Source organism: Hetaerina americana, unplaced genomic scaffold, assembly GCF_022747635.1.
Source record: "Hetaerina americana unplaced genomic scaffold, ioHetAmer1.1.p SCAF_8, whole genome shotgun sequence".
Taxonomy (NCBI): domain Eukaryota; kingdom Metazoa; phylum Arthropoda; class Insecta; order Odonata; family Calopterygidae; genus Hetaerina; species Hetaerina americana.
Window position 1 is genome coordinate 49,409,777 of NW_027287427.1, and position 10,221 is coordinate 49,419,997.

General features: G+C 38.2%; 1 non-coding gene across 1 annotated transcript; it reads left to right on the forward strand.

Moving 5' to 3' along the window:
- The first annotated feature begins 1,144 nt into the window (after positions 1-1,144).
- Positions 1,145-1,217, forward strand: TRNAV-CAC (transfer RNA valine (anticodon CAC)). The gene has a single exon. It is a non-coding gene; the product is annotated as a tRNA-Val (tRNA).
- Positions 1,218-10,221: the final 9,004 nt, after the last annotated feature.

Below are 10,221 nucleotides of genomic sequence, written 5' to 3' on the forward strand. Positions count from 1 at the left end.
AGAGCAACTTAACAAAGCTAGACATATTGGCTTCATCTAACAGGAGAAACCGCAGCAACCCATAGCACACTTTTCTTCAATTATACATACGTGTACATTCTATCTCCCTTCATTCCGTCCAACATTCCTATCCTATTCGTGTCCCTTCCTCGCTTGCCGAATATTCTCTCCTCTATTAGAGCCTTCGACATTCCCACTATCCATCAAAACGCTATGCATCCATATCTCCAGCCTCTTTTTAACTTCTCCTAACAATCCTATCTCCCCTCTTACCAAGCCTAGCACTACCTCGTTTGTTTTCCTTTCATTCTATTCCATCTTGTCCATCATTCTCCGCACTTCAAAAGTCACCATTCTACTTTAGCCTATTATGCTACTTCAATGACCGTGTTTTCACACCGTATAAAACCGCGCTTCAAATAAAAGTTGTGACGAGCCTTTTCTTAACATCCTTACCCAAAGTCCTTTTCATTAATTTCTCCTGAAAGCTTCTTTGCCTATTGTAATTATTATTCTTCTTCTGTCCCTGCTAACTTGACCATTTTGGTCCAAAACTCATCCGAGGTAGGTATAATGTTCCACTCGTTCAAGTTTATGAAATTTAATGTTAATATTTAACTAACGTTTTTACTTTCTCAAATCCTCATTGCCGTTGTTGTAATTATAACAATTTTCATCCCATACATTTACCATACGGATTTAACAATGCGCTCATCAATGATTGCAACACCTTGGCTGACTGGCTAGCTGAAGCTTGACATGGCTAAAATATGGATGTTAGTTAAAAAAAATATTAAATTAATATTCAGGAGGATACCTGGAAACTACTTGTAAGCGTAGCGAGTTTAAGATTTAAAATAATATTGACAACAAACAAAGTGAAATTTCTCCATACAGTTTCGTGAATGATTTCGTGATTTCTGTACGTCAACACGGAGCAGTACATGTGTGTGTAGTGTTTACTAACCATAGCAAATTGTCACAAGGGAGAAAATCCTATGGCCAATAAAAATAATTAAGAAGAACTCCAATACCGGTATTTCGGTCACCAGGTGACCATCTACGTAGCAAATTGATCTACTATTATTGCTCCAAGTAAATAAAACTTATTCTAAAGCTTATGCTTTACTAGATGCCATCAATGGTTTCCGTAGTGTAGTGGTTATCACGTGCGCCTCACACGCGCAAGGTCCCCGGTTCGATCCCGGGCGGAAACAATTTTTTTGCCGGTTTCGGTGGCGCCAGGTAAACTTTTTCGTCCACCAATTCAGTGGTCCCAGTTTCGATTCCCGCCTGGATGGGTTTTCCTCCACCTGGGTTATGGTAGTCTGTAATTTTCATCATTACTGTGTTAGGGGTTAGGTAATATTAGAGACTATATAGTCTCAATCTCACAGAAACAAAGCCGTTTAATAAATAAACCTCACGTTTTTTACTATATGAATATTTATAGTACTTCGTAGAGCAGCGAGCGTGTTCAGGAGCGAAGTAACTCAGCTATTCCTCCCCTCTCCCCCACCCCTCGGAGGGGAAGTCAATAGCACGAAGAAAAACTTCCACCGGGTCAACGGCGGAAAAATGAAAGCAAACAATGACGAGGGCATAAACCCAAACAAAAACAACAATGACCGTTAGTGCCACCAAACAAAAAGAGAAAGGTCCGAATGGGGAGGCGAGAGTGAAAATGGCAGCCACAATTACTTCATCCTGAAGAAGCTCGTTCCCACGCAATAGAACGGGTGAGCCATACGCAACGACACTTCTAAGTCTCCTTGATATCATCAAATCGCCGTGAGGATCTGAGATTGATTATGATTTGTGATTGTTCGATATTTTTTAACACTTAAAATGGACTACAAAAAAATAATGGTCTACTAATGTCTACTCTAAAATGTCTACTAATGTCTGGCTAAAAATGTCTACTCATCGATGATGTATGCATAGGCGACATTTGTGCAAATTGTAAATAAACGGGCACGCATGGAGAAAAGATGGGGATATCACCTCGTCCTTCCATGGTAGCGTGTGCAATAGACCTTAGGTATTGAAATGCCCATTAAAAATGAGATATGGGAGAGATCTTATATAAAGCAATACATTCACTTTTAATTTCACCACTGTTATCACTGAGAGTACATGGTTTCCAAGGCTTAGATGTATGAAAAAGAGAATATCTATTCATTTAGTGCGTAACTACCGAAAGATTTCATTGGTTGACGTTTAAAAAAAGAAAGGTAGGCATAACCATCATGATGCTTAAAAAAAACTCACATGAGCAATAACACTTCCTAAAGAATAACTGATGGTAGTACTTTTCCGTTTCGATCAGTTATTCATTATGTTCGACTTCCACCAAATCACGCCTGAAGGTACTCAATTTGTTATTAGCACTTCCTAGGTTCTGCAATAGAGCCTGCAACTTATTGCATCGGAAAGAATAGCAGTAAAATAGCGGAGTTACAAAATATGGATTCGGGATTCCTCGTCAGAAAAGGAAATACTTTGTTCACCTAGGTTTTGACTTACAAAGTCACCCGTTTGAAGGAAAATACTTTGTAACTTCCACACAATTTTTATTCGTACTACCGGTTTCAACGCTTCGGCGTCATCATCAGGTCTGATGATTACGCCGAAGCGTTGAAACCGGTAGTACGAATAAAAATTGTGTGGAAGTTACAAAGTATTTTCATTCAAACGAACATGAACCTCCACAAAGTTGAGCCCGAGACCATAGAATTCTTACAAAGTCATCATCAGGGATTTCTCGTGTTGAAAATTTTATCTGGAAGATTCCAGGATAAATGGAAGGATCACGATTTTCAGTATTTTTTGGACAGGGTACCACGAAATATTTGAAAGAATTTGGTGGATATTTCTCATTCATTGCCGATAATTATATGGTAAAATACTAAGGTGAACTTCGAATTAATTTGAACGAGGAATCATGAAAAGATAAGAAACTGCGTAGGATAGAACTTCAAGAGAGAGTCTAGAATAACAAAATTAACGATCCTTAAGATCACAGTATTTTCCGACTACAAAAAGTTTAAATAGCTTATTGATTTAACCGCAAATTGTAAAAATATCATTCCTAGGACAATTTTAAACAACTGATAAAAAAATAGTAAAGCTACCGGCAACTCAGGGGTCATTAAGAAAAAGGTTCTCACTTAAAGAATATGTACGCATTAATTTTTGGAGGCGGGTTACGATCCTAATGCCACCGTATACACTCCTTGAAGATGAATAAAAAGTATTCCATTCGTTAAGCAATATTTAATTAAAGGAGATGTCTCTCTGTGGAGCATCTCGAAAAATCAACTACTCCGTATGAAGTGCAGTTATGAAATGCACACAGTTCCCCGCTTATGAAAAAATGATTTCTCTTAAGAAATGCTCTCGCTTGAAATAAACGCACTTACCTTTGCGCCGGCGCATGTGTGGGTCGAATAATGTCCTGCATCGATGAGAGACGCCTCAATGGATGTTGGTCCTTTACGAGAATCGAGAACGAGCAGTAAGTCGTTGGGAGAATTTGCGAAAGTCTCTGACCTATTTGAAAAATAGAAAAATAAATGCTTGCATCAAACCTCAAAAATCTTATTTGCATTATGTGTCACGCACATAATAAATATATCGTATGATTTTCACATACCATAATTTTTAAAATGATTTAAATTTCAAAGAGGCCGATCAAGGATTACAGGAGTAAGTGTTTATGAAGGCAGAAATTTTTTGTCACAACACCTCGATGTTAGTCCAAGAGTTATGGCAAGGGCACATGATGCATCATGCGTGAAAACTTGCTTTTAGACACAGTGCTTAGAAATGCTTTGACACATATTTTTATGCATGATTCACGAGAGCAATGGTGACTTTGGCTTATCAGGTGGATTAAATGAACCAATAAACAGTCATGGTATCCTTGGAATGATGTATTCACCTCTATAGGAACGGGCGAATAAGGATCATTTACTGTAACATTTACTCTAATAGTGAGAAACAAAAGCGTAGACAAAAATTCAATAATGATAGTACATCATGATTATTTTCGGGACGAAATATTTTTTTCATAAAATGAATCATTTAATACAATAATAACCATAAAAATAAATATTAAGAAACAAATGACTTTCAACTAAATGTTTTTTTGTTTTTCTTCTACAACACCATCATAGCAGCGTGGTAGGGAAGTTAGCAGAGTGTCCAACTAATGGTAGGAATTTCACTAGGCATAAATCGCAGAAAATGCCTTACTCTCGTCTGAGTCAACTAAAACTCCATTCGGAGCACCTCCCTGGCTATTTGAAATTTGAAGGAAACCAATCGATAGAACAGAGGATGAATCTTGACGTCTAAACTTTAAAATTTGACTTTACGCACCAAAAGGCTTAGCTCACATTATGCTGTTGTCTAACCCATCAAAGCCAATCTCCAGGTTGATTACAGTCATTTTTTAAAAACCATAGCAATTACAATTAAACCGTAAAGGCAATTACCGTAACCACTACGTTTGTCTACGCTTTTTTGATGCATTGATTTTAGCGCTAATAATTACGTAAGATGTGGGAAGTGTATCTTATGGGACCATACAATGGGTGGGGTGGGAGAAAAACTGAACACAGCATTGCGTGGTTAAGCCCCAAGGTTAAGTGGGTTTGGGAAAGGGTGTGACCTGGGGGGGAGTTGGTGATAAGGAGACTTGGTGGACTAAGAATAGCCGTGGGGAAGACAGTGGTAGAGAAGTCGTGTGGGGCTTTTTCGAGAGAAAATCGCGCAGGCGTTTGTAAAATGTAAACGTTAATTTAGTAGCGAAAAAGCTTACCATTTAGCTGCAGAAGTTCCTCCCCACAAATCAGAAAAGTATTGGCTAATCTGACAGAGGAAGGCGGATGCTGGCTGTTTACCCTTTTCCCTTGGCAAATTCCAAAGAAACTTATTTCATCGCTAGACATTCCTTGATCTTCAGTTCGTTAGGCATCATTTGGAGCCGAAATTTAGGGATAAATTATTGACTGATATGTCAAGGAGAAAAAATAGGGATCGTCTTTTAACGACAGCTTATTATATTTTATTAATTAAAATAAACACTACTTTCCTTTTTGTACACATTGAATTGTTACAAATATAATGTTAATTTGGTACTAAAAAGGAAATTGTAAATCGCGTCGTTAATTTTCATCATACTAAACTTTCTTTGCATTACTTTACGCCTTAATAGATCGTCCTTGGCATCCGTTCTCCCTTAAGGATAATTTATATTAATTCAATGGTTACAGGAAAATAATTAATTCCATATACAAAACATTACGATTCCATATAAAATTCCTGTACTAGCATGAATCCAAATGGAGATGAATTAAATTGCCACTCGTACAGAGGTCTTCCATGAAAATTAACTGTTACGTGTACCCTACCCATTCCTAATTAAAATCACCGTTGATACTGACCTCATCATAATCCGCGTTTAATACTCGGATGAAGTAGCCTAATCAGTTTTAAGCTCAATTCGAGTACGTTTAATTGTTTTGATCAAATTGTTCGAGTTGGAATGACGAACGAAGATATTAAAGGGGTACTTTTTATTCGTAGCTTATAACGAGAAGGAAGCAAATTACACCTATATTGGCAATTCATTTTCCAAGATATTTTGAGCTGTTTTCATCCAAACAACAATGCGGACAATAGTTTCCAGTGTGTATACACGATTTGACTTCCATGTTATGATCGATATTTGATAAATATCCAAGTAATCGGGCAGTCATGAGTAACTGCAACATAATCCAAGGGCTTCATAACATTTCTGAATATTTTTTCCATATCTAATGTCTGGAACGATCTAAATTAGTTTTACATAAAGCTAGAAACCAAACAGTTTATCCTTAAGGCTGGCGAATCGAACACGACGCAATCCATTTTGATGTCCTGTTGGATTGTGGGTGAAAGGTGGTGCTAATGAGCGCCTCTCAACTTATGTCTCCTGAGAAGCAAAAAAATTACAAATGGCTTTAGAAAGGCTTTTGCAGGACGCTAAAATCATTCGCAGAGAACGGAAAGAATGCGGTGAAACCGAAATAAAGACGTGGGGAATGTCTTTATTGCGGCAGTTAAGCGTTGTCTCACGACGAGGAGTTTGCTAGACCACTGTCAAACAATAGCGGCGCACGTGGGACAGGAGCCGATTTAAACTAAGGAAGAGAGAAAAATCTTCTCGAAGGTGTGGCGCCGGAGACCACGACAGGCGGTACTACTTAAAACTAGGTTAAGGTATTGCGAGCGAATTTTCTGAGTCACGAGAAATTCTTGAACGAAGTGCAAATGTTACGTGTTTATGCGCATGCTCTCGCGTGAGGCTTCGGGTCGAAACCAGACGGGTAGTCACGTTTCACTAAATTGTGCGTGGGCTTCATGGATCTCATTGATTCTCAATGAAGCAAATATTGAGAAATTCAGATGGACGTTGGAAAATTATATGCACATTCGTGAGCTTGAGACTCTTTCATCAAGGGATGATAACCTTGCACAATTTTCCTACGAATACTAGGTATCTCTTACGAAAACTTAGGTTTCCTCTTTTGCCAAGAGCTACCTAAGTTTTCGTGCGAATCATGCGATGGAAATATTTTTCGATGACAAACATAAACATATTCATCGATAGTGTTTCCAGAGTAAATTTCTGATTTAACCACGAAATTAATCGCTGTTGGCTTACACAAGCCGACAACGGCCATTTCTTAGAGTTATTTATTAACCTCCCACCGGTTCATGTGGTGGCTACTATGTTGGAGTAACATCATCAGGTATACAGTTCTGTAGAAATAGAAAAAGATATAGACCATTTAAAAAAATGGTCTATATCTTTTTAAAAATACTGGAATACAGGCATAGCTTAACTACTTCAGCGATCAAGAATTTTCACAAAGTTGAGCTTGAGATCATCGATTTCAGTCTTTAAGAAGTAGTTGTTATACGAAATGTATCGGTTAAGGTAAGCTTTGAATGGACACAGCTACCAAATAATTATATTGCCTCTCTTAACAAAAATAACCCAATATCCTACTCTAAAACAAGCCCCTCCTTATAGTTCCTTCCTCAATTCATCCCGTCCAAAATCCCTATCCTATTCCTTCCCATTCCTCGTTTGCCTAACATTCTTCCCTCTACATATAACATTCCTTAACATCTCACTGCCGATAAATAGGCCTTTCATTAATTGTTCCTTCCTCCTCATGATTTCTCCCAACAATCCCCTCTCATCGCCAGCTTTAAAAACGGTCCACCACATTTTAAAATAGTCCAATCTACGCCTATCCTTCTACTTCCGTGACTAGATTTCTGCGCCGTAACTACGCTCCATATCAAAGTTTTGACGACTCTTTTCTCAACATCCTTACTCAACGTCCCCGTCATCAACTCCCTCCTCCTTGTGAAAGCCTCTTTGCCTAGCGCAATTCCCTAGGTCCCTACTTCTTTGACCGTGTTGGCCCAAAACACTACCGAGATACGTTAACTGTTCTACCTGCTCTAGTTTTTGCCCTCCTATTTTAATGTTTAGCTTAGCCTTTTTCCTTCTAGAAAATCGCATAACCTTTGTTTCATTAATATTGATTTTCATTCCATACCTGTCGCACTGAATTTCCAATTCACTCAGCAATGCTTGCAACCCCTTGGCTGACTGACGAACTAGCACTTGATCATCAGCAAACCTAACTGATTTTACGAATTCTCCGCCCACTTTCATTCCTACTTCCAGTTCTTCCCATGCCTCTTTAATCATTTCATCCACATGTACGCTGAACAGCCGAGGTGATTAAGGACATCCCTGCCTTACTCTTCCAAACACTGCCCATCTGGTCTCTCCGGTCCCCACTTGCGCCTGAGCAGTCTGAGACATGTACAGGTTGCGGATTAGTCTTCTATCCCGCCAACATATTCCTATTTTCTGCAATATATGCATCAGTTTTTCCCAATTCAATCTACCTAACGGCTTTTGGAGAGCTACGAAAGAGCCAAATACGTCTTGACTATATTTTACGTTCCTCTTGATTGGTGATCTAGTTACTGCAATGGCATCACGCCTTACTCCTACTATTACAATGCCTTTTAGCATAGTTGACGACTCATTCTACTATGCACACTGATTAAAATGAAATCAATTCATGGAGTAAGAAAAGTTCTCAGATGCTGCGGAGTGATTTCCTTCTGAATACACAAGAGTCGTAAAGGCTGCTACCTACCTCCCGCATTAATGATATGCTGAATGGCAGAATTTCTTTCGTCATCGGTACATATGGTACTCTTCAATGCCGCTGGGTCAAGGTTATCATCCAAACCTCATTCCTTTTAAGGATGTGAATTTTTGGGTCCCAATTTCTTGCTGGCGCACACGTGATCTGGCTTTATGATTCGCAAATTATTAAAATATTCTAAGGAGACTGAAAGGAATAACAGCCGTGGGTAATAAGGAATGCATGAATAAGCAAAGCCGCGGGAGATATAAGCATTACGAATCATGATTGGAAACTAAAATCACAAAGTTACGCTGCAAGGTAAATTATTGAAATTAAATATAGAAACGACCCCTTCATTGTCGGGCAACAATAACATTTAGTTTTTACTTGTGAAATTTAAAAAAATAAAATGAGACGTTTCAGGCGTGGTATGGTGGAATATCATGATTAATTAAAAATTTGCAAGTTTCCACAAAATAAAACGTAATGCGACCGGTTTCAATGTAACTACATCATCATTAGGTGAACAGGTGACGATGTAACTACATCATCGCCGTCATCAGGTGACGACTTCCTGATGATGCAGTTACCTTGAAACCGGTCGTATTGAATTTAATTTTGTGGGAAGTTGCCAATTTTTTATTAATTGAAAAAATAAAACTTAAAAGTATCTTAGTAATTCTACCTCATTACACTAATGAAACATAGGTATCTTTAAAAGAATGCTTTGTAAAAATTAATAATCCAGCATATATTGTTCCGTAGATTCGATCGGTCTGGATGAGACGTTTCGATCGTTTTAGAAAATACTGATGGTAAGGTCTTAACACTAAAATAAATCGTAGAAACCTACAATATTTTGACGCAAAATTAAATGCGTTTCCATTCTCATTGAACACCCTAGAAACTGTGTTTTGTTTGGATTAACTACGTGCCACTACCTGGAAAAATTACAAATGATTTTTTTAATACCACTCGTGAACAATGAGCAATAATGTAATATCATTAAGAAAAAGAGAATTAATTAAAATCACTCCTCACACTAACATCAAAGACAACATATGGGATTATATAACACTATCGATGGCAGCGCCTTGATAGGTTAAGAGAAAAACTGAACCCTGAATCATTCAAATTCAGCAATAAAAATCGTCGAGTGCAGTCGGTGAAAAGTATTTTTTCGCTCTTTCGCGACCCTTCTGATGGATGTCATGCGACGAAGAGCATACATAACCCATACGGTGAAAAACAATATGTGTAACCTAGGGGCTAGAACATTCGACTACCGCCCTGAGTGCCCAGGTTTCAAATCCATCTTCCCCGATTCCTGCTTAATCTCTCCGTGCCCTACTTCATTCTACTTATTTTTCCGAACACAAGATATTGAAAGTTAGGAAATTAGAGCACGTCCAACTAAAGTATTCTAACCTAACTGCGTGAATCCTACACACCGTAGTGATTAGGGCCAGGTAGGTTTCATCATCACATATTTAATTAACTTTGCGGTCAAACTTTCTCTAACGAGGCATTACTCTGTGGAATATAAAGTCATTGATAGCATAGCTATCCTTTTTTGAACTTTAGCGTACCCCTTTTTTCCACGGCCTTTATTTATTTAATAATGATAAACCTCAAATAAGAATATGCCTGTATGATCGAACTCTATAATTTTTGGCTGACGCATTAAAATGTGAAGATTTGTGATGATAAAATGTGATGATGATTGGTGACATGATAAGGAGAACTTGATGAAAGGAGTTCACGCATTTTCAAAGCAAACTAAAAGAAAATTCAGCCAAAGTGAGGACTTTTGGGAGTATTTACTTACACTCAATGAATTTGTGAATTGAAAATCATGAACGGACAGACTGCGAGTGAAGGGAGAACAATTAAGTCTGAAAGAAAAAAATCACTAGCGCAATCAATGTGTTGTGAACCGTGATCTTCGCGTCGCATGTTAATAAGCCCCTTGCGAGTTGGATTCGTCACG